General features: G+C 50.0%; 1 pseudogene; it reads left to right on the top strand.

Annotated features, from left to right (window-relative positions):
* LOC133052983 (histone-lysine N-methyltransferase PRDM9-like) overlaps positions 1–7,549 on the top strand; it is a 77,868-nt pseudogene extending 70,319 nt beyond the window's left edge.
* Positions 7,550–24,904: the final 17,355 nt, after the last annotated feature.

Genomic DNA, 24,904 nt, shown 5'->3' with positions numbered 1-24,904 from the left:
ACAGACACAGTGCAAGATCTAGCTTCATTTTCTAAGTTAGGTCATGAATTAGGTATTACAATATAAAATTTACTAGTTTATAAAAAAGTTGAAATAAATAACATTTTTAAAGGCATTTTCCTTTTTCTCTCAGTCTCAGGAGTTAGAGATGGTCTATGTAAGTGTTACTGAGAGCCCTGGTCTCAAGGCACAGGGAAAGAAAATCAAGTTCTAACGAAATGGCAGCAGGTCTAAATGGTGGCCAGATAAAGCAAAATGGCCATCACAAATCACAACACAGAACATAGTTAAAGCACACACATATAAACCTGGCAGTCCTCATCAGACACTCCCTTAAATACAAGAATACAGTCTCTCAGAAAGCCTTCCATAGAGACACAAAACTTCAGATGTCTTCAAAGATTTCAAAAGGAGGAAGGAAGCCAGGTTGAAAGAAGAAGGAGGAGGAGGCGGCAAAGGGGGACAAAAGGGGTGGCCTTACAGACGTCTCCTGCCACTTACAGATACCCAGGCATTACGGGACTTCTCCCTGGGCTTCCAGAAAAGGGAGGACTGGAACCCGGCCCTACCAGAAACCAGACCAGAAAATTCGAGTTCTTTGCCAAGCGGAGGTGATAGGTCTCCAATCCTCAGCTCAAGCTGAGGCCCTTCCACCAGATTCCTGCGTCCAGGACCAGGGGACTAGAAAAATGGGAAGGATAGGAAGGGCTAGGGAGAGGAAAGAGAGAGGGAAGGGGAGAGGTCAACAAAGTCTCTTGTTCCTTACCGGTCGGGGCACTCTGGCCAGTTGTCCGCATCAGGAGAAGTCCAGGGACAAAAAAGTCTCAGTTGCAGCTGCTGGGTCTGGTTCATTGGCAGGCAAGCTGGGCCCTGAGTACCCCGAGTGGTCAGGATATCAGTCTCAGTGAAGAAGAGTCCCACCAGAGTCGCCATTTGTTGCAAGAAGGGGGACCCCTTCCAGGACCCAAAACTGGGCTCTTGTCTAACACTCGGAAATGAATTGTCCGAGGAGACACATGCTGACAAAGCAAGAGATTTTGTTGGGAAAGGGCACCTGGGCGGGGAGCAGGAGGTAAGGGAACCCAGGAGAACTGCTCTGCCTCGTGGCTCACAGTCTCAGGTTTTATGGTGATGGATTAGTTTCCGGGTGGTCTTTGGCGAATCATTTTAATTCAGAGTCTTTCCTGGTGGCTGACACATCCCTCAGCCAAGATGGATGCTAGCAAGAGGGATTCTGGGACATGGACAGACATGCGGTGTCTCCTTTTGATCTTTCCCGAACCCTTCCAGTTGGTGGTGGCTTATTAGTTCCGTATTCCTTATCAGGATCTCCTGTCATAAAACAACTCATGTAAATGGTTACTATGGTGCCTGAACAGGGTAGGCGATCTCAAACAGTGTGCTTCCCCTAACACCATGAGTGCCCCAGTTCTTTCGAGGAGGTCGTTACGACCAGCAACTTCACTATCCTTCCTCTCATCCCTGTTCTCACCTCCAGATTGTGAGGAGTGTCAGAACTTCTTCATCGACAGCTGTGCTGCCCATGGGCCCCCAACCTTTGTAAAGGACTGTGCAGTGGAAAAGGGGCATGCCAACCACTCAGCCCTCACTCTGCCCCCTGGATTAAGCATCAGACTGTCGGGCATACCTGATGCTGGGCTTGGAGTGTGGAACAAGGCGTCCGATCTGCCGCTGGGCCTGCACTTTGGCCCCTATGAGGGCCAGATCACAGACGATGAAGAGGCCGCCAAGACTGGATACGCCTGGCAGGTGAGAAGCACCCGTTTCCCTGTCCTCTGGCCTCTAACCGCTTATGTGTGGTGGGGGGTACTTCATGTCTACATGCGAGGACGCACATGGTGATAACATGGTCAGCAATGACACAGTCAGCCCTGGGTACTGTGTGCCCTGGGCGTCAACAGAAGACTTCCATCTAAAGGTCAGAGGAGAGGTGGGACCACAGTGTATAGACACTCAGGACCTCTATCTAAAGGTCAGAGGAGAGGTGGGGCCACAGTGTAGAGACACTCAGGACCTCTATCTAAAGATCAGAGCAGAGGTGGGACCACAAGGTACAAACGCTCAGGACCTCTATCTAAAGGCCAGAGGAGAGGTGGGACCACAGTGTACAGAGACAGAGGAACTCTGTCTAATCATCTGGGGAGAAGTGGGAACACAGTGTACAGACACTCCGGACCTCTATCTAAAGATGAGAGGAGAGATGGGACCACAGTGTACAGACACTCAAAACTTCTATCTAAAGATCAGAGGAGAGGTGGGACCACAGTGTACAGACACTCAGGACCTCTATCTAAAGGTCAGAGGAGAGGTGGGACCACAGTGTACAGAGACAGAGGACCTCTATCTAAAGATCAGGGGAGAAGTGGGAACACAGTGTAGAGACACTCAGGACCTCTATCTAAAGATGAGAGGAGAGATGGGACTACAGTTTACAGATACTCAGGACCTCTATCTAAAGATAAGAGGAGAGGAGGGAACACAGTCTACAGAAACACAGGACTTCTATCCAAAGGTCAGAGGAGAGGTGGGACTACAGTGTACAGACACTTAGGACCTCTATCTAAAGGTCAGAGGAGAGGTGGGAACACGGTGTAAAGACACTCAGGACCTCTATCTAAAGGTCAGAGGAGAGGTGGGACCACAGTGTACAGACACTCAGGACCTCTATCTAAAGGTCAGAGGAGAGGTGGGACCATTGTGTAGACACACTCAGGACCTCTGTCTAAAGGTCTGAGGAGAGGTGGGAACACAGTAGTACAGACACACAGAAGTGACTCCTCCCTTGTGGAGCCCTTGCCTTCAATGAACCAAGAGACTCAGACTTGGAATGATGAGTAAGGGGCCCACTGTGTGGTCCGACAGACAGGTGAATCCATGCAGGCTGAAAAGCATCAATGACTACAGAGGGAAATAGCTCTTCTATATCTTCCTACCAAGAAAAAATAAAAGAAAGAGGAAAGCTTGTAACTCTTTCTCTGACACTCAGATCACCAAAGCAAGGAACTGCTACGAATATGTGGATGGAAAGGACACGTCTTGGGCCAACTGGATGAGGTGAGTGCAGTTAGTCTGCAGTGTGTAGACATTGAGACTCCCTCCATCCCATGCCCCTTTCCTTCTCAACCCGGCTCCCTCAACAGCAATCACATGTTCTTTCCTCTTTTCCCTCCATATCATGCTCTTTCATTTCAAAAGACACTAGAAAGAAGCAAATAAAAATATGGCATGTGCCATCAAGATACAAGTCTATATGCTGAACAAAACTGGTGGACTTGAAAACAACTTGAGGAGTCTAGATTCACCAGGGACACTTTAACTCACTTAATGGACACTTACCATGCACTTTATGTTTCAGTTTAGACAGTGAACTTCGTTACTGAAGCAGATCACACAACCCATGTCCTTTTGGAGAACATAATGCAGACAGACATTATTCAATTGATTTAGGAACAGTAACCTTAATTTTTCTATCTTTGAGTAACTACACAGTTCCAGGATAAGCGAATACAGGAGACCTTGACTCTATGTTGGCAACAACCTCCTCAGTCTTGGTTCCAGTGAGAAGTGGGCCCTGAGGCCTCGGAAGGAATGGGGGGCAGCATGGCCCTGAGTGGGGCCATTCTCTGAGGGCCTCTCCTTTCATCAGGGCAGGCAGATAGTGAACAAACAATTACTGTTCTGTGTCTCAAGCTATATCAGAGCTCTCTCCAAGTTTCCGTGGGAGGGGGTGGGCATGCAAATAGAACCCTGGATACACGTGGGGAGATGGGAGATAGCCTTGGGAGAGAAGGCAGGCTGGGGTGAGTGCTGAGGGCTGTGTGTTAGCCAAGGAGCACCAAGTCCTATCGATGAAAGAGAGCTTAATTCAAAGTTTAGAGGAGCTGGAGGTCACCAGCCTCAAGGACAGTCCAGGTGGAGATGAGGCTGGAACTGGGCTCTGGAAAAATGGCTAATTAGGTAAGGAGAGAAAAGCATGGGAATTCACATGGCCTACCCGAAGGTGTGAACAGAAGGTCCACATGAGGGGCAGCCTCAGAGGCGGAAGTCAAGGAGCTGGGCATGGTCGGAGATTGGAGGGCACTCATCACCTGAGGTTTCTTTCCCTTTCCCGGCCCCTACCCCAGGTATATGAACTGTGCACGGGACGATGAGGAGCAGAACCTGGTGGCCTTCCAGTATCACGGGCAGATCTTCTACCGAACCTGCCAGGTGGTCAGGCCGGGCTGTGAGCTGCTGGTCTGGTACGGGGATGAGTATGGTCAGGACCTTGGCATCAAGAGGAACAGCAGGGGTAAGAGTGAGCTCGCGACCGGGAGAGGTGAGTGTCAGCCCTCTTCCAGCACTGACCCCATCCTGGGAGCCTCCGTGGTCCAATTTCGAAGCAGAGTATGATCCAGTGTAAAGTCAGTTGAGTTGCAATTAAAATGCCTCAGAATTTGATTCTTGTCATATGATTGTTAGGAAAAATTATTATATTAAATATGCTAGTTCTAATTTTTAATATTTCATGCAAAAAAAATGGGTAACATCACCTTCTGCTGAAAGGCTTAGAAGCAAAAAGCAACATTTCTAGCACCTACCAGCTTTCTGCCCTTTACCTATTTCTTCCTCATTTCCTCCCATTTCTAAGCAACACATGTACAGTGATGTGCATTCAGTTACTGGTCCAGTTTGTTGTCATGTGTGTTCATACTCTGTGCCAGAGGGGGGCTTCACGCACCGAAACAGACAGAACCACTGCCCTGGGGCAGCAGGGGCTTCACCCCAGACAGGGGCTGGTGCCCTGAGGAAAACCAGCGCAGGGAACATGCCTCGGGTCAGCGTGAGCAGAGGGTGGGGTGTGGTGCAGGACGGTGCCGCGGGGTCTGTGCAGAGATAACACCCGTGGGGAAGGATTCCGGGCAGGGAAGCAGCCAGTGCTACAGCCCCAGGGCCGGGAAGAGAGACCATGCCAGGGGTCGTTGGAGGAAGCACAGAGGGAGAGGAAGGAGGCTGGACGGGACACGGAAGCCTCAGGGCCTGTGTCCACATGCAGGCACCAGGGGTCCTCCTGGGTGCCACAGAACAACCACGTGTCTTTCACCTGCAAACATCATGTTCTCTGTGCTAAGACGATGCTTTGGTTCATTTTTTGGAAGATACAGCCGGGGGGAGTCCACTCAGAGGTCAGTTCATTGCCAGACATGAGGGGAGATTGGGCTAGTTTAATATGCTTGGGAGTGAGGGTGTGAAGAGTCTGGCTGGAGATGTATTTTTAAATAGGGCTTCCTAGTGCACGTTAAATGGACTAAGACTGAATGAAATAAATGAGGTATGAGTACTGATGAGGCTGGAGAAAGGATATTCCTTTATTTTATGATTTATGGGAAACTGAGACAGGAGCAATTTGTGAACCAGTTTGGGCCACAGGGGCCAGAGACCTTTAGTCAGTGGGACCTGGGCCGCTCGGTCTCATCCAGTCTCAAACCCACTTCCTGCAGCGATTGGCACAAAGGCTGCTTTTTGAACAAGGAGCCACAAAGTCAGATTTACCCACACCTGCTGTAACCACCCGCTGTGCTGCCTCCCATATGCAGAGAGCTCCATGCCAGGCGCCCCTAACTTAATAGACCCTTTCCCCTCACAGGAAGCCTCTCAGGACATTTCACCTAAGTCATCAAGTCTTATCCCTCAGTAGGGTAAATACCTGTGACCACTGTGACATGACATTTCAGACACTTAGACGCAGGGAAATTCCCTACAGATCCACCTCTATCAGGAGAGATGCTGCCTCTGATGGTGCTTGAAGGTCCCCATCTGGGTGATATGTAGAAAAGGCCCTGACACCAACTTCCTGGATTTCTGTAGATATAGAGAATAAGAGTGGAGTGGAAACGTGGACAATAAAGAGACACCCAATGGGAGACAAATCGTGCACTGTCAACACTTAGATAATTAGTGAGGCAGGCCTGCCCATGGCAAACCAGCTACCTGACCAAAAGCTTCCTCTTTCAGCAGAACCGAAGCCCAAGATCCACCCATGTGCCTCCTGCTCTCTGTCCTTCTCCAGTCAGAAATTTCTCAGCCAACACACCCAACGCAGTCACTCCTCTAAGAATCTCCTGAGACCATCTGAAAGAGACCTCCTCCAACTAGAGGATCCCTGCCCAGGCAATCAAAATCAGCGATACGCAGACCCACACAGCCCTAGCGACAAACCTGAGCATCAGTAGGTCAAGGAGAGGCCCCAACAATTGCTGAAAAGCATAAGGTTGAAGAGGATTTCAAGGGCCTGTGCCTACTCACCCCGAGGACAAATGGGGGGTTCTGGGGTGCATGAGAGAATGAAAGACGAGCCCAGCACAAGCCAGAAACTGAATCCAGAGGACACAGGCACATTGCTCACGGGGGCAGGGGTCTCGAGGATTATGAGGTTCACGTACAGAGAGTGTGGACAAGTCTCCAAGGATGGGTCAAGTCTCAGCACACACGAGAGGACACACACAGGGAAGAAGCCCTATGTTTGCGGGGAGTGTGGACGAAGCTTCCATCGGAAGTCCACCCTCATCAGACACCAGAGAACACACACAGAGGAGAAGCCCTATGTTTGCGGGGAGTGTGGGTGATGCTACTGTCAGAAGTCAGCCCTCATCAGGCACCAGAAGACACACACAGGGGAGAAGCCCTATGTTTGCGGGGAGTGTGGGCGAAGCTTCAGTCAGAAGTCCGTCCTCATCACCCACCAGAGGACACACACAGGGGAGAAGCCCTATGTTTGCGGGGAGTGTGGGCGAAGCTTCAGTCAGAAGTCCGTCCTCATCACCCACCAGAGGACACACACAGGGGAGAAGCCCTATGTTTGCGGGGAGTGTGGGCGAAGCTTCCATCGGAAGTCCACCCTCATCAGACACCAGAGAACACACACAGCGGAGAAGCCCTATGTTTGCGGGGAGTGTGGGCGAAGCTTCAGTCAGAAGTCCGTCCTCATCACCCACCAGAGGACACACACAGGGGAGAAGCCCTATGTTTGTGGGGAGTGTGGGCGAAGCTTCCATCGGAAGTCCACCCTCATCAGACACCAGAGAACACACACAGCGGAGAAGCCCTATGTTTGCGGGGAGTGTGGGCGAAGCTTCAGTCAGAAGTCCGTCCTCATCACCCACCAGAGGACACACACAGGGGAGAAGCCCTATGTTTGTGGGGAGTGTGGGCGAAGCTTCAGTCAGAAATTCCATCTCATTTCACACCAGAGGACACACACAGGGGAGAAGCCCTATATTTGTGGGGAGTGTGGGCAAAGCTTCATTAAGAACTTCAACCTTATCAGACACCAGAAGACACACACAGGGGAGAAGCGCCATGTTTGCAGGGAGTGTGGGAGAAGCTTCAATGATAAGTCAAATCTCATCTCACACCAGAGGACACACACAGGGGAGAAGCCCTATGTTTGCGGGGATGTGGGCAAAGCTTCAGTCGGAAGTCACCCCTCATCAGACAACAGAGGACACACACAGGGGAGTAGCCCTATGTTTGTAGGGAGTGTGAGTGAGTCATGACCAACAAACCACACCTTAGCCACAGGAGGATTACTGCAGACACCCCATGCCTCAGCTCTAAGGGGGCCTCAGAGGAGGCCTGTGAACCATTACTGTCCCCAAGAGTATGAGGAGAGACTTCCCAGGTCGTCCAGGGGTCAAGACTCCAATGCAGAGACCTAAGTTCAATACCTGATTGGGGAACTAGCTCCCGCAGGCTGCAACTAAGACACAGCACAGCCGAATAAAGAAATATATGATAAATATTTTAAAGAAAGAGTGTGATAAGCAAGAATTACTTGTTAAATAGACCTTCCACTTTCGTGACAGGAGAGGAGGTAAAAAACAGCAGAGAGTTTCTTAAGTGTTCTGGAGATGTTCATGCCAATTGCCTTCGTGGTTTTTTAGTACTCCTCTTCTAATAAATTTTGTCTCCAAACAAATCTGAAGCCCAGACTATGTACTCATTCCCCCGTATCACTGACAGTAGTGGAGTCCAGTCGTAGCTGAACCCCTGGGAAGGCATAACTCTCGAGCCACGTCAGTTAGGTCACTGGACAGTCAATCCTGCGTCCAGGGGAGGAATGCAGAGTGGAGTCAGACTCACCAGGGAAGGGAATTCCTTGGCCTCCTGGGAATTGGGACCTCTCCTCCTTATAGACTCCGACTCTCCTTTGGCCTCTCCTGGTGGCCCTTTGTTTCCCTCTGACTTCTGTAGCCGCAAAGGTGAAGGCCATGAGCACGTGTGTGTGCGTGTGCACGCGCCTGGCTCAGCATGGGCAATCTTGTCTCTGCTGCTCCCTCAGGGTCATCGCAGCATCTGAACTCCAGATGCGACCACAGGAGTCCAGTTCTCAGCCCTGCCCCCAGCAGCTGTGTGAGCTGGGGAAAGATGCTCAACCTCTCTGTGTCTCTACTCTCATCTCTGATATGAGGTGGGAGCACCAGCATTTTGGTCTGATGCGTAAGCACAGGCGTAATCTGGCAGAGGCTGGCTGAGAATGCAAGCCACACCTTTGCTTTCCTTTTTGTTTTTTCATTCAATCGTTTTTTTTTTTTTTTTTTTAATAGAAGGATAATTGCTTTACAGAATTTGTTTCCTGCATGTCCTCCAGCCCCCACACTTTCCAGGTCTTCAGAGCTAGACGAGGAAGGGGCTGTTTAGGCAGTGGGCTGCCCTGATGAGGGAGTGTGAGGTCACGGGTGCTAAGGGAAGCCAAACTCCCTTCCCACCCCTGCCGTTCCTGCTGAGCTGGGCAGCCCCACGTCTCCTCCACAGACAGGCAGTGCCCACAGTCATCCCCCTGCAGAGAACAGAGCCTGGAGCCAGGTTTGCAGGAAATCCCTGTCCGCCCCCATCCCACCCCCACACGGAGGGTCCTTGAATCCCACACCGCGGCTTCTCTCTGCATGGGCCTCCTACCTGTGCCCGTGCGCTCTGGGCAACGCTATCGTGACCTTGAAATTCTTAACCATGGAATAGTTCGTCCTTACATTTCCCTTTCATGAGTGAAGTCTGATGGGCCCCGGGTTGAGCTGTGAGCAGAGCAGATGCACACACAGAACGGGTCCTGGGGTGACCGGGCTGCACGAGGGGAGAAGGTGGACACAAAGCCCCCCCACCCTGGGTGAGTGAGGGTGGGGACAGCACCAGGAAGCCACGCTTGCTGAGACCCGGAACAGAGCTCCAACACAGAGTGGGGGCAATGGCGTTCGTAAGGTCGAACACACCCTCCCCTCTGTGAATGACCTCTGCCCCGGCCTGATCCTTCCAGGCCACCAGAAGACACCAAGGGGAGAGTGGGCCACGGGGCGGGGAGTGGAGGGTGCGAAGTCCAGGACTCGGGACAACGGCCCTCAGTTCCCTCCGTGTGCCAGGCTTGTGAAGCGTCTCTACATGAACCGCATCAGTGATAACCACCCACTATTATTTTCCGGTTTCTATGCTTTCTTAAAGGAACACGTTTGTCTGTGGCTTGGTTTCCCTACAAGAAGGGAAGCCACATAAACTCCCCATCTTCTGTGGCTTCAGGCCGGGGCCACGGGAGGGAGAGTTAGGGGTGGTGTAGGCAGAGGGTCTTCAACTGAAAAACGGTGGGGATCCAGAAACCTGCAGAGGCGTCTCACCTGCACCTCCCACCAGAGCTGGGCCTGGAATCCCCTGGAACCCTGAGCAGGTCAAACCTTCTCCCTCCCCTCCCCTCTGCTCCCCTGCCCCCAAAAAGCTGACTCCTGGGGCCAGCCCACAACACCCCCAAATTCCCCATCACCCACAGCCCCACACAGGCCCTCCCTCACAGAAGTGGGATGGCCTGGGTGGTGGCACAGATGATGTGTGACCCCAGAGCTGGGGTCTCAGCTGACCTTGAGCAAGGGGGTTGGTATTTTACACAGCCTCCCAGCCCAGGGAGCTGCCAGCAGCCACAAGCCAGGATCTGAATCAGAGCTGGGAGATGGGGAGTGGGGATGCGAGCTCTCTGATGTCCCATCCTGTCCCCAGGACAGCGGCCAGGCCCCACCTGACACCGTGACTGCCCTGCACGGGCACACAGGACACCAGCAATCATGGGACGGACAGCCAGCTGCCTCCGCTGCACACTCCACCCTGACCACGGTGGCCCCGTGGCTGTACCAGCCCCGCCGGCGCGCGGCTCTGCTTGGCTGCCAGGGCTCACGGACCCTGGGTGAGTCGGTGAGGGCAGAGCTCCAGAGGCCAAGTCTGTCTTCAGCCACCAGACCTGCCCTGCTTACTGGACTCATGAGCACAACCAGTATCTGAAGCCAAGATGCCTTTGGGAGACTGACACCACAGACGCTGACCTCAGAGCTCAGACTCCTGAAAACTTACTAAGCTGATTATTTTTAGGCTTTTTTTTTACAAGGGGATGTTGCCAGGAAGTGGGAAGGGGAATGACTCCCTTGGTGGTGCTGTGGTTAAGAATCCACCTGCCAATGCAGGAGACACGGGTTCAATCCCTGATCTGGGAAGACCCCACGTGCCGTGGAGCAACTAAGTCCGTTCACAACTACTGCAGCCCAAGAGCCTAGAGTCTCTGCTTCTCACCCAGAGCAGCCCCCGCAGGGAGAAGTTCAGCACAGAAACGAGAGAGCAACCCCCACGCCTGACAGCCAGAGACAAGCCCGCACAGCAGCGAAGACCCAGCAAGCCGAAAATAAATATATAACCTTGCTTTAAGTAGGAGATCGCAGCATTCTCTGCTCATCCAGAACCTAGGACTCTGAGCTCCCAGCACAGGGGGCCACATTCAATCCCTGGTCAGGCACTATTTCCCACATGCTGCAACTGAAGGCCCTGCATGCCACAGCTAAGACCCAGTGCAGCCAATTAAATGAATACTTAAAAGGAGGAGGCTGTTCATCTGTCACCATAGAAAACTGCAACATTTTAGAAAAAGGAAAAAAAAAATAAGAGCTTATTTTGCAAGTGCTCATGGTTGATTGCAAAATCTTCTCATAATATGTAGCTGTTTAAAAAACAAGAAACTTAGAAAATACAGAAACTAAAACCCACCCATAAATGTGTGGGGAACACCAATTACTGCAGCATGCGGCCACCACACACGGGAACACACGTCCGTGTTTTTCTTCTACAAAGAAGCTTTCAGCCTCCATCCCTCTTCCCACCGGTCTCTGCTCTGCTCACCAAGAAGACTGTGCTTTGGACTCGTGACTGGGGGGTTTCTCTTGAACTCAGGGAGGTTGAGGAGTAGGGCTGTGTGGTTGGGGGCACCGTTTGGCCTGCAGTGAGAAGAGAAGCGCGAGTGCTCCGCCTCTGGGTCCAGTAACTCCAGGGGCCTCTGGGAGCTGCCCGGGAAGAAGCCTCTCAAACACCTTCCCGGCTGCATCCACAGTTACAGCACGTCCCACGTCTCGGGGTTTAGCTGTGTGTTAACAAGTCCTCTCTTGTTGGACAGAAAAGTGTTTCCACAGAGAATCTGCCTGGATCTTGGCCTCGGTTGGTACAGATGTAACAGTCAGTACGTTCAGGGCTCAGGGAAATCAGTTCTGAAGCTCTCTGGGTTTAGGGATACAGCACCTCCTCACCTCCACCCCTTCCATGGTCATGGAGCCTTCTCTTCCAGAGGAAGGGGTTTGGCAACATCAACCACAAAGATACATACTGAAGAGGAGAAAGGCCACGGCAGGCGGGGCTGGGTGTTCCTGGGTTAGCAGAGGGGTCTTGGACACTGCATGCTGGACCCCTGCCCCACCGCCTTCTCCTCCTTCTCACTGGGCATGCAGCTTTCACCTGCTGCATGCCCGCCAGTGAGGGGCCCCCAAGACACCAAGCTGGGGTTGGCGATGGGTGAGCTGGATGCCAGGGAACCCGAGACCCTGCAGCAGGTCAGTGCACTGTGGACGAGGGCCGCCCTCACTGAACGGTTAGGCCCTGTGCACTCAGGACACCCTCTCTGGACCCCAGGTGGAGGGCTGATGCCCCCAGTGCTCACCTGGGTCTCAGGAGGTGGAAGAGAGACCCTGTTGACCTTCCCACCTCCTGCCCAGAGAATGACAAAGGCCAGTTCCCAAAAGTCAGAGCAGGGTGTGCAGAGTGAGTCTTGGGTCTCACAGGGTCCCTGTGAAGAAGGGTTCACTGCTCCCTGGATCCCTCTTGGCTGGTCCTCCTTCTGTGTTGTCTAAACACCAAATCTCACAAGGACGAGGCAGTCCAGGTGCCCACAGCATCTCTTGCCCAGGTGTTGACAACCCTCCTTATTTTTTATGGGCAGGTAGACAGGGTGGATGATGTGACGCTCCCCTGAACCAGAGAGGAGACCCCCCAGGCTGTGTCTCTTCTACTCCTGAGACCCAGGTGGCACTGAGGGCAGAGCACCTCCACCGGGGTCTGGAGAGGGTGTCCTGAATGGACAGGGCCTGACTGTCCAGTGTGGCTTCAGGAAATACAGGCAAGAAGGGCACAAACACCTTTCTAAATATTTCAGACAACCACTGAGTTCCTTTTGGTTTTTGGTTTCAGATCTTTTTATATGGTCCATTTTCAGAGTCTTTATTGAATCTGTTACAATATAGCTTCCATTTTATGTTTCAATTTTTTTACTGCAATGCATGTGGGAATGTTACCAAGTCCAAGCTTGTTCTGCACGCCTCACAACAGGCCGATTAATCAGAGCCGAGATGCTGAGGCAAAGAATATGACTTTACTTGGAAAGCCAGCAGATTGAGAAGATAGCAGGCTAATATCTCAAAGAAACCATCTTGTCAGGGTCTGGATGCCAGTGTCTTTTATAGAACACAGTGCTGGGAGGTAAGGAAATAAAGTAAAAAGGCCATTAATCTGGCAAATATCTCCTGGAATGGCCAGCCTTGGAGGGATATGTGTTACTTTCTCCCTCCTATAGCCATCCACAGGTAGACAGGTCCCGGACAGAGGCAGAGGGGCGGGGTTTCCTGAGGTATGCCATTATGTATGGACAGCATCCCTGTAGCAAACAGACCAACAGGAAGCAAAGGTTAGAGTAAAGCATTCAACATGGAGCCAGATTTTGTTCTTCCCCGTAACAATTCCCCAGTGTCAGGGTCCACTCCACAATCTTATGGGAAAGGGGTGATGACTGTTCTAATTGCCCCACTACTTGCATCTTTTGGGGAGTGCCCACCACTGGTGCTACTGTTCTGAATGTTGAGATTTGACTTTTGTTGTTCTTTGGAAGGTCTCTACTTCATATGTATAGACATAATAATATTACAATACAGGTGTTGAGAGTTGTTTTATTCAGTAAAAAACTTTTAGGATTTCAAAACCAGGTGGCAGCATCTAAAGTTAAGGAACTTAGCACTTGTTTGTGTGTGGGAAGATACAGCAGCCATCTCACTGAAATCATCCCCTTTGATACATAACTTACCACCTGTGACCAGCATCCTGATTTCTCCTTCCTGAATTTCCTTGGGGATCACAGTGTGGAGTGGCTGCAGTCTGATGGCTGCTGGAAAGCAGGTATTCTTCCCTTTCCTGAGGTTCCTCAGAGCTCACCATAAGGAGTGGCTTCAGTTTGATAGCTTCTAGAGAGTAGGAGGGGGAACCTGGGTCCCCACAGAGATCATCTCAGCAGAGAGAGCAAGCACGTCCTGTGACTCCAGACAACCTTCAAACGTTCAGTGCTCAGCGTTCAGCCTGCAGCTCAGCCACCATGCTCTGCACTTAGTTGCTATTTAGCCCTGAAACATACACTGCAGGAGGCCCTCTAAATGTGGCGTCCTGTCCAGTAACCTCTCGGTCACACCCTCCAAGCCTGACGCAGGCCCAGCTCTGCTGAGAGGGTCTCACTGGGACCCAGGTTCCCCCTCCTGCTTCCCACATTCTGTACCTGAGTGGGGAGAAGGCAGGGGCTGGGGCACAGTGCCTCCAAGAAGGTAGGGCAGACGTTCTCGAATCACCCCTTGTGGTCCATCCCTGGGAACACAGTCTAATATCAGTTTTAGCAGCAGAGGACATGTGTCCCCACACATGGCCCACTCTCTATCACAGACCTCTCTAGGGGATGTGAGCACTAACACAGGAAACCGCTAGTGACCTGCTTAGGCTGGAAGACTAGTTCCTGGGATGTGAGCTAAAGTCTGAAAGTAGCCTCTCATTGGGATTAGCCTTCTCCAGACGTAGCTTGGGGGCAGCAAGAGCGCAACAAGTGGGCCCAGCTGGGGCAGCCACACGGTGCCTCTCGACAGCCCTGTGGAAACTGTGCACCAGAGTGACCAGGAGCCCACATTCACCCAGCAGATGGCTTCTGAGAGCTCAGTGACAGAATAACGCAACCACGAGCCTGCACTCACCGAGCGGATGGCCTCTGAAAAGTCTGTGAGAGGCCAGAGTGACCACGAGCCTGGACTCATCGGTGGACGGCCTCTGAGATATCTGTGACAGACCAGAGTGACCACAAGCATGCATTCACCCAGCAGATGGCCTCTGAGAGGTCTGTGACAGAACAGAGTGATCACAAGCATGCATTCACCCAGCAGATGGCCTCTGAAAGGTCTGTGACAGACCAGAGTGACCACGAGACTGCACTCAGCTAGTGGATGGCCTCTGAGAGGTCTGTGACAGGTCATAGTGACTACAAGCCTGCACTCACATGGCGGACAGCCTCTGAGAGGTCTGTGACAGACCAGAGTAACCACGAGTCTGCTCTCACCCAGCAGATGGCTTTTGAGGGTCTGTGATAGAGCAGGGTGACCACAAGCGTGTATTCACCCAGCGGACAGTTTCTGAGAGGTCTGTGACAGGCCAGAGTGACCACGAGCGTGCACTCACACAGGGGATGGCTTTTGAGAGGTCTGGGACAGACCAGAGTGACCACAAGCATGCATTCACCGAGCAAATGGCCTCTGAGAGGTCCGTGACAGACCACAGTGACCACAAGCATGCATTCACCCAGCCGATGGCCTCTGAGAGGTCTGTGACTGACCAGAGTGACCACAAGACTACACTCCTCCAGTGGATGGCCTTTGATAGGTCTGTGACAGGTCAGAATGACTAAAGCCTGCACTCACACGGCAGACAGCCTCTGAGAGGTCTGTGACAGACCAGAGTGACCACGAGCCTGCACTCAGCAAGTGGATGGCCTCTGATAGGTCTGTGACAGACCAGAGTGACCACAAGCCTGCACTTACCCAGCGGATGGCCTCTGACAGGTCTGTGACTGAACAGAGTGACAACAAGACTACACTCACCCAGTGGATGGCCTCTGAGAGGGTTGTGACAGACCAGAGTGACCACAAGCCTGCACTCACCCAGCGGATGGTCTCTGATAGGTCGGTGACACACCAGAGTGACCACAAGAATGCATTCACCCAACAGATGGTCTCTGAGAGGTCTGAAACAGGTCAGAGTGACCACGAGCCTGCACTCACCCAGTGGATGGCCTCTGAGAGGTCTGTGACAGACCAGAGTTACCACAAGCATGTTTTCACCCAGATGATGGCCTCTGAGAGGTATGTGCCAGGCCAGAGTTTCCTGAAGCATGAATTCACCCAGTGGATGGCCTCTGAGAGGTCTGTGACAGGTCAGAGTGACCACGAACCTGCACTCACCCAGCGGTGAATTCTTGTCTGGAGAATCCCATGGACAGAAGAGCCTGGTGGGCTACAGTCCATGGGGTTGCAAAGAATCAGACACAACTGAACACCTGAGCACACACACATATGAAACAGAAATGTACTCAGGGACAGAGGGAACAGACTGGCACTCTCCGAGGTGGAGGGGGTGGTGGAGGGCCAGAGTGGGAGGCTGGGTCAGCAGATGTAGCTTTTGTAAGTAGAATGGTTAAAGAAGGCCCCGGTGCATAGCAGAGAACAATATTCAGTATCCAATGATAAACTGTAAAAGAATATTTTTAAAAAGAATGTATATATCTGTATAAGTGTATCCCTGAGCTGTGCAGCAGAAATTAACACATTGTAAGCCAGCCATAATTCAAAGAAAAAAGAAAAAATACTGATTAAAAAAAAAAAAAAAAAAGAATAGACCCTAGCCAATTACAATAGACACTCAACCCAGGAGCACCAAGTGCCAAGCAGTCAGAACATGGACCAACCAGTCAGAAGAGGGGCCGACAGGAGACGGGGTCCCATGGCGGCCCACAGGCTGGCTGGGAGTCCTGGGCACCGTAAGTCACAAGTGTCGCTGGAGGAAATGAGAACTCTACCCAAACGACTCCCACTCCACCTCAAAACAAAATAGCTCTGCTTCCCCTGAACCCTTAACTGAAGGGGCTCCAGGACGCCCTGGCTTGGTGCTGGGACCAGGAATATGCTGGTCAGACCCCACTGCAGGGGAGGTCTGTGAGGGCAGTTCTGGAGTAGGTGGGCCAGGATAAGCGCAGCAGCTCCACCCATTCTTCGAAAGTCTGAAAAAACAGAGCCCAGGAGGCCGGAAAGTGTCCTAATGGAGGGCAGGTCCATGTCGGTGCCTCTGCTCTCTGGCTGAGGCCCAGTGCTGACCTCCTGTGCTGGTCTGCAGCGCGTTCTGCACACGCCCAGATGGCTCAGCTGCTGAGCCCCAAGGTGAAGGCTTGTGATGGCAGCCAGGCCCACAGGCACCAGCAGCATTGACCTTCTGGCTCCCGGCCCAACAGCGAGGTCCAGCTGAGACCAGTGGGCACGTTGTCAGCGGTGCTCCAGGGTGGGCCATGTGTCACCAGTAAATGGCGGTGTTGTGATGTAGGCCAGCAGGACTCAGCCTGGCGGATGGCTAGAATCAGCAGGGACACACCGACCCATGAACACTCCCGGCCCTGGATCAGGCAGAGACCCAAACAGGCAGACAACTGCAGAGAGCAGAGTCTATGGCACAGACAAGGGCCCTTTCCCGGGCAGGGAAGTGGCCCCATCTAAGGGGGCGCCCTTGGGATCCCCCACCTTAAGCATAAAGAGGCTTCAGGCAAAGGTGCTAGGAGCAGACTTGGAGGTGCTTTTAAGTCATGCAGGGCAGGACACGCAGGTGAGTGAAGGCCAGAGGGAATGTGCTGGAGAAAACAGAGGGTCTGGGGAACAGACGGGCTTGGGTGGAGCTGAGCCAAATGGGGCTGGGAGTCCAGACTCAGAAACCCTGTATGCCTCTCTCCCGGCTCGGCCTCCTAATCTACTTAACCCCGACTCTGCAGCCTGACGCCGCCTGTCCTGTGCATCTCCACACTCGGACCGTCCACTCATTCACAGATATTTGCTTAGCACCTGCCTCTGGCCAGGTCGTGTTCCAGGCACGGGACAGCCGTGAGGAGACAGACAATAACCCCAGTCCTTGGGGGTCAGAAACTCTACCAGAGGCCAGATGCACCACTTCTGGGGCTGAGCCCCGGCCTTGCCCTCCTCACCCGTCGGCCAGCCCTGCTGGAGCTCTGGGCCCAGATGCAGTTCTGTCTGAGCATGCCCCCTCCTCCAAGAAGGCGCCTCTCTGGACTCGCCGCCCGTCAGGCCCTGCCTCCCCGAGTCCTGTGTCCTTCTCAGCACAGACCACCATCTGAAACGGCCTCCCTGCCACCTGCGTGACCTCAGTGTACCTGGCGATGTTACGTCCCAGTGAAGGAACGTCCCAGCTGCCCTCACGCACTTTCTGCTGAGTTCCCACCACAGATTCCCATCACGACGGCCTGGAAGGACCCTCCACATGGGTCTAGGGCAGGGGCTTGTTGGGGCCTGAGAGAGTGGCTCCCTGGGCCGCTCCAGTGGTCAGGATAGAGAGGGACCTCCCAGCAGTGACTCGGACTGGCTGGCAGGCCGATCAGCTTCCTTCTCCCTGGGACCAAGAAGGGGCAGCGTCTCATCACTGCTCAGGTTCCTGGCTGCCCAGGAAGGGCTGTCATTTCCACAGTCCTGAGCACCCTGTGAGCTGTTACATGTTTTACCTGTGTGATCTCAACTCCCTCAGGCAGAACGCTCTGGGCTACACACTTGGAAGAATCTAGTGGAGTGGTTTCAGTTCAGTTCAGTCGCTCAGTCGTGTCCAACTCTTTGCGACCCCATAGACTGCAGCACACCAGGCCTCCCTGTCCATCACCAACTCCCGGAGTTGACTCAAACGCATGCCCATTGAGTCAGCGATGTCATCCAACAATCTCGTCCTCTGTCATCCCTTTCTCCTCCCGCCTTCAGTCTTTCCCATCATCAGTTAGACATGACTGAGCAACTGAACTGAACTGATGCAACTGTGAATAAATGCAAGAGGAAGAAATCAAAGTTCTATCCCCTTTGTTTATCACACTGCCTCCTGACTGTGAACCCTTCCTTCTATGAGCCCCTAGACTCCTCAAGGGGGGCAGGCAAAGGTCTTGAGGCATGAGCCTGCTGGGTTCCCCTCTCTGCCAGCTGAGAATTGAAGCCAGCTTTCTATTTCCTCCAGATTCAGTCTCCATGTTCTTTTATTCAGCTTCAGCAGGCAGAGAAGGCCAAGATTTTGGTCAGCAACAATACCACTGACCTGATCACCAGGTTAATCTGAATTAACACCACCACGCATGGCCTACTAATTAGACTCACAAGCCTACTCCTCCTTATTCAATGATAACAGCCTCAATTCCTCCTTAGTTTTCTCCCACTCCCTCTGGACACCACCACTGATTTTAACTACATCATTATGACGGCTTATATAATTGTCAACACCACGTATTAAAAGAATCTCTACCAGAAAGAAAATATTATCACTGCTAGTCATACTATAATTACTTTAATTATAACATTTACTGTCATAAAATTAATTCTTTTATATATTCTGTTTGGAGCAACACTAGTTTCAACACTCATTATCATTACCCAAAGAGGAAATTAAGCAGAACAGCTTAATGCAGGTCTCTATATATATTGTACCGTAGTAAGTTCTCTCGCCCTCTTAGGAATACTGGTCTATATTCAAAATACAGTAGGACCTTTAAATATTCTAATGCTGAGCCCAATCAATATCCAACTCTTGATCCAATGGTTTCATATGGTTAGTATGCATAATTGCCTTTATAGTAAAAATACCATTTTGTGGCCTCCACCTTTGACTACCTAAAGCACATGAAGAGGCCCCTATTGCAGGCTTCATAGTTTTGGCTATGCTGCCAGCACTACTAAACCTTGGATGCTATGGTATACTACGAAATACAAATTACAATAATTTGAAACCCACTAACAGACTTCATAGGGTATCCACTCATTCTATTGTCCTTATGAGGCATAATTATAACCAGCTCCATTTGCTTATGCCAGACAGACCTAAAATCACTCACTGCCTACTCTTCTGTCAGCCACATAGCACTTTGCTATCCTTACCCGAACACCTTGAAGTGGTATTGGAGCCACAGGCCTAATAATTGCCCATCCTCTATTTTGTTCTGCCTGGTAAATTCAAATTACCAGGTCCATTGCCAAACAATAATCCTAGCCTAAAGCGTACCAATGTTCCTCCTACTAATAATCAGCAACCTGATGATTACAGCAAGTTAAACAAACCTAGCTCTACCCCCAACTATTAACTTGATTGGAGAGCTATTTGTAGTAATATCCTTCTCGTGATCAAACATTGCAATTATTTCAATAGGAATTCATACAGTAATTGCTGCCCTATACGCTTTATGTATACTCATTACAACACAGTGAGGTAAATACACACACCACACAAACAGTATCTCTCCATCTTTTACATGAGAAAATGCTCTTATATCTTTCCCCATCCTACCTCTTCCACTCCTATCCTTAAGCCCAAAAATCATCCTAGGCCCCCTATACTGTGTATATAGTTTAGAGAAAAACACTTGATTGTGAATCTAGGAAGAAAAGACAATACCTTCTTATTTACCACAGAAGTAGATAAGAATTGCCAATTCTATACTCCCTTGACTAACAGCATGGCTTTTTCAAACTTTTATCCATTGGTGTTAGGAACCAAATAATTGGTGCATCTGCAAATAAAAGTGATAAATTAAATTTCCTCTTTCTGTCTAGACTCACTATTTACATCATCGATCATAATAACAAGCACTAACATTTATAAAAGCACCACATACACTCTATATGTAAGATGATCTCATATGCCTTCACCATTAGCTTAGTTCCAACAATAATATTCATGTATACGGGCCAAGAGATAATTATCTCAAACTAGCACTGAATCACACTACAAACCCTTAAGCTATCATTCAGTTCTAAAATAGATTATTTCTCAATAACGTGTGCCGGTGGCCCTATTTGTCATATGATCAATTATAGACTTCTCAACATGATCCGTTCACTCAGACCCCAACATTAACTGATTCTTCAAATACTTCTTTTCCTTGTTACAATACTAATTCTTGTTACCACTAATAATGTCTTCCAATGACTTACTGGCTGAGAAGGAGCCGGGATTATGTCCTTCCTGCTCATTGGATGACGGTGTGGACGGCAGATGCAAACACAGCGGCACCACAGGCAATTTTGTATAACACCTCAGTTGCTCAGCTGTGTCCGACTCTTTGTGACCCCATGGACTGTAGCCCACAAGGCCCCTCAGTTCATGGGATGTTCCAGGCAAGATTCCTGGAGTGGGTTGCCATTTCCTTCCCCAGGGCCAAAACACCTCAGTGAAGCCCAATGACTGACTGGAAAGAGGAAGCAGACTGCTGGCTTGCGCTGCGTGGATGTGGGGATGCAGGGCACGGGTGCGTGGATGTGAGAAAGTGGGGCCAGTGGGGTGTGGGCCTGTTTTGTATAACTCCGTGCTGCTGCTGCTGCTGCTGCTAAGTCGCTTCAGTCGTGTCCGACTCTGTGCAACCCCATAGACGGCAGCCCACCAGGCTCCTCCATCCCTGGGATGCTTCGGGCAACAACTGTGGAGTGGGTTGTCATTTCCTTCTCCAATGCATGAAAGTGAAAAGTGAAAGTGAAGTCACTCCGTCATGTCTGATTCTTTGCGACCCCATGGAACACAGCCTACCAGGCTCCTCCATTCATGGGATATTCCAGGCAAGAATACTAGAGTGGGATGCCATTGCCTTTTCCAAACCCAATGCTGACACAGGTTTTATTAAAATGACAGCACGGTTCTTACTTAACTTCAATGCATGACACTTACAACAAATTTTTATCCTCAGCTCAGTTCAGTTGCTCCGTTGTGTCCAATTTTTTGCGACCCCATGAACCTCAGCACACCAGGCCTCCTCATCCATCAGCAGCTCCTGGAATTTACGCAAACTCCTGTCCATTGAGTCGGTGATGCCATCCAACCATCTCATCCTTTGCCGTCCCCTTCTCCTCCTGCCCCCAACCCCTCCCAGCATCAGGGTCTTTACCAATGAGTCAGCTCTTTGCAGCAGGTGGCCAAAGTTTTGGAGTTTCAGCTTCAACATCAGTCCTTCCAATGAACACTCAGGACTGATCTCCTTTAAGATTGACTGGTTGGATCTCCTTGCAGTCCAAGGGACTCTTCAAGAGTCTTCTCCAAATCACAGTTCAAAAGCATCAATTCTTCAGCGCTCAACTTTCTTTATAATCCAACTCTCACATCCATACATGACTACTGAAAAAAAATTGCCTTGAGTAGACGGACCTTTTTTGGCAAAGTGATGTCTCTGCTTTGTAATATGCTGTCTTGGTTGTGCATAACTTTCCTTCCAAGGGGCAAGCGTTTTTTAATTTCCTGGCTGCAATCACCATCTGCAGTGATTTTGGAGCCCTGTTTCCACTGTTTCCCCAACTATTTGCCATGAAGTGATAGGACCAGATTCCATGATCTTAGTTTTCTGAATGTTAACCTTTAAGCCAATATTTTTACTCTCGTCTATCACTTTCATCAAGAGGATCTTCAGTTCTTCTCATTCTGCCATAAGGGTGGTGTCATCTGCATATCTCAGGCTATTGATATTGCTCCCAGCAATCTTGATTCCAGCTTGTGCTTCCTCCAACCAGCGTTTCTTATGATGTACTCTGCATATAAGTTAAGTAAGCAGGGTGATAATATACAGCCTTGACGTTCTCTTTTTCTATTTGGAACCAGTCTGTTGTTCTATGTCCAGTTCTAACTCTTGCTTCCTGACCTGCATACAGGTTTCTCAAGGGACAGGTCAGGTGGCCTGGTACTCCCATCTCTTTCAGAATTTTCCACAGTTTATTGTGACCCACACAGGCAAAGGCTTTGGCGTAGTCAATAAAACAGAAATATATTTTTTTTCTGGAAGTTCTTGCTTTTTTAATGATCCAGTGGATGTTGGCAATTTGATCTCTGATTCCTCTGCCTTTTCTAATTCAGCTTAAACATCTGGAAGTTCATGGTTCGCGTATTGCTGAAGCCTGGCTTGGAGAATTTTAAGAATCACTTTACAAGCGTGTGAGAAAAGTGTGAGATGAGTGCAATCATGGGGTTGTTTGAGCATTCTTTGGCATTGCCTTTCTTTGGGATTGGAATGAAAATTGACCTTTCCAGTCCTGTGGCCACTGCTGAGTTTTCCAAATTTGCTGGCATACTGAGTGCAGCACTTTCACAGCATTATCTTTTAGGATTTGAAATAGCTCAAATGGAATTCCATAACTCCACTAGCTTTGTTCATAGTGATGCTTCCTAAAGCCCACTTGATTTCACATTCCAGGATGTCTGGCTCTAGGTGAGTGATCACAATATCATGATTATCTGGGTCATGAAGATCTTTTTTGTACAATTCTTCTGTGTACTCTTGCCACCTCTTCTTAATGTCTTCTGCTTCTGTTAGGTCCCTACCATTTCTGTCCTTTATTGAGCCCATCTTTGCATAAAGTGTTCCCTTGGTATCTCTGATTTTCTTGAAGAGATCTCTAGTCTTTCCCATTCTATTGTTTTCCTCCATTTCTTTGCACTGATCACCGAGAAAGGCTTTCTTCTCTCTCCTTGCTCTTCTTTGGAACTCTGCATTCAAATGGGTATATGTTTCCTTTTCTCCTTTGCTTTTCACTTCCCTCTTTTCACAGCTATTTGTAAGGCCTCCTCAGACAGCCATTTTGAATTTTTGTATTTCTTTTATTTTTCTGTATTTTGGGGGATGGTCTTGATTTCTGTCTCCTTTACAATGCCATGAACCTCCATCCATAGTTTATCAGGCACTCTGTCCAATAGATCTAGTCCCTTAAATCTATTTCTCTCTTCCACTGTATAGTCACAAGAGATTCGATTCAGGTCATACCTGAATGATCTAGTGGTGTTCCCTATTTTCTTGCATTTCACTCTGAGTTTGGCAATAAGGAGTTCATGATCTGAGCCATAGTTGGCTCCTGGTCTTGATTTTGCTGACTATATAGAGCTTCTCCATCTTTGGCTGCAAAGAATATAATCAACCTGATTTCGGTGTCATCCATCTGTTGATGTCCATGTGTAGAGACTTCTCTTGTGTTGTTGGAAGACAGTGTTTGCTATGACCAGTGCATTTTCTTGGCAGAACTCTATTAGCCTTTGAGGAATAGGCAGTACATCTACAACTGGAACACCACTCAACCATAAAACAGAGTGAAACAGGGATGCTGTCAGCAGCATGGGTGTTCTAAGAAATCATCACACCAGGTGAGGGAACTCAGAGACAGAAAGACGAATCTCATGAGAGATCACTTATGGGCACAATCTATAAATTCATACCAGTGACCTAATGTACAAACTGGACTTCACAGCCTGCAAAAATCAAATTATGAGTATCAAAAGAAAGAAAGAAGGGATAAAAAGTTTAGGATTTATATACACACTAGGATCTAACAAACTGATAAGCAAATAGGACCTAGTGAAAAGAACAGGGAACTCTACTAAAGAGACTATAATCATATATATGAGGAGAAAAAATGGAAAAAGAATAGATTCCCTTCTATATAAAATCAAATTAAGTTACTATACAGCTAAAACTAATAAAACAATGGAAATGAACCTGACTCCAATAGAAAATCAAAATTAAATTACAGAAAATCCATCTAGGCGTCCCCAAACAGTGGCGAGCCTACAGATTAGGTCTGTGATACACTATGATGTTAATATGACACCGCCAAAGGTTTTCACCCAGAAGAACACAGAGCAGCATCCCATTCAATCTTGCCTGACCTCATGTGAAAGTCACAAGATTAAGAGAAGAAAGACCACAGGTTAATCAGGGCAACAGCCTCAATTCAGAAGTTGGGAATCTCCAAGGGGCAAGACACACAGAGGTGAAGAGCAGACACGGGGTCTCTGGGCACAGGATCCAGACCCGTGTGGACGGGGTGAGACCCACACGGTACCCAAACCCTGCCTCTGGGGCCACATGACTCTTGGTTAGGACACCAAGTCCCTGATGGCTGGGCCCCAAAGGCAGAAATGAGTGGGTTCCTGGAACGATCTCTCATCCCAGAGAAGTCCCCCTTCTCCTGCCCTTCGGTTCTGTCTGATACTGTTTTGACAGCTGTCATGATAATGCTGAACACACTGCCTTGGTTCCAGTGGGCTCCATTCTTTGTTTTCCCACTGAGGTATTGAGAAAATACACCAGGCGTGGGTCTAGAAGATGGGGGGCAGGTCTGGTGTCTGCTGAGCAGGGACGGCCAACTGGAAGGCGATCACATAGCAACTTCACCTGCTGCCCATTTTTTTTTTTTTTTGCCTGATCCTTGTACCCTGGAATCAATTAGCCAGGTGAACCTGCCTCCCTACTCAAACTGAATCTGCTGAAAAGCTGGAAAAATTACCAAGTAGCCCACCTGAGGAGTCTCCATGAGCTTCAGGGCAGGTGAGCATGGAAGGAGGAAAGATTAAGAGCCATAAGTCAGCACTGACCCCTGGGAGGGCCATGGAACCCGACTCAGAGGAGGGCACATTACCCAGAGAAGCCCACCTCAGCTCCAGACCCCAGACCTCTGAGCACTGACATTCAGACACAGGCATGGAGTTTTCCAGGACG

This window comes from Dama dama, chromosome X (assembly GCF_033118175.1).
Source record: "Dama dama isolate Ldn47 chromosome X, ASM3311817v1, whole genome shotgun sequence".
Taxonomy (NCBI): Eukaryota; Metazoa; Chordata; class Mammalia; order Artiodactyla; family Cervidae; genus Dama; species Dama dama.
This window is presented reverse-complemented; position numbering and strand designations above follow the sequence as displayed.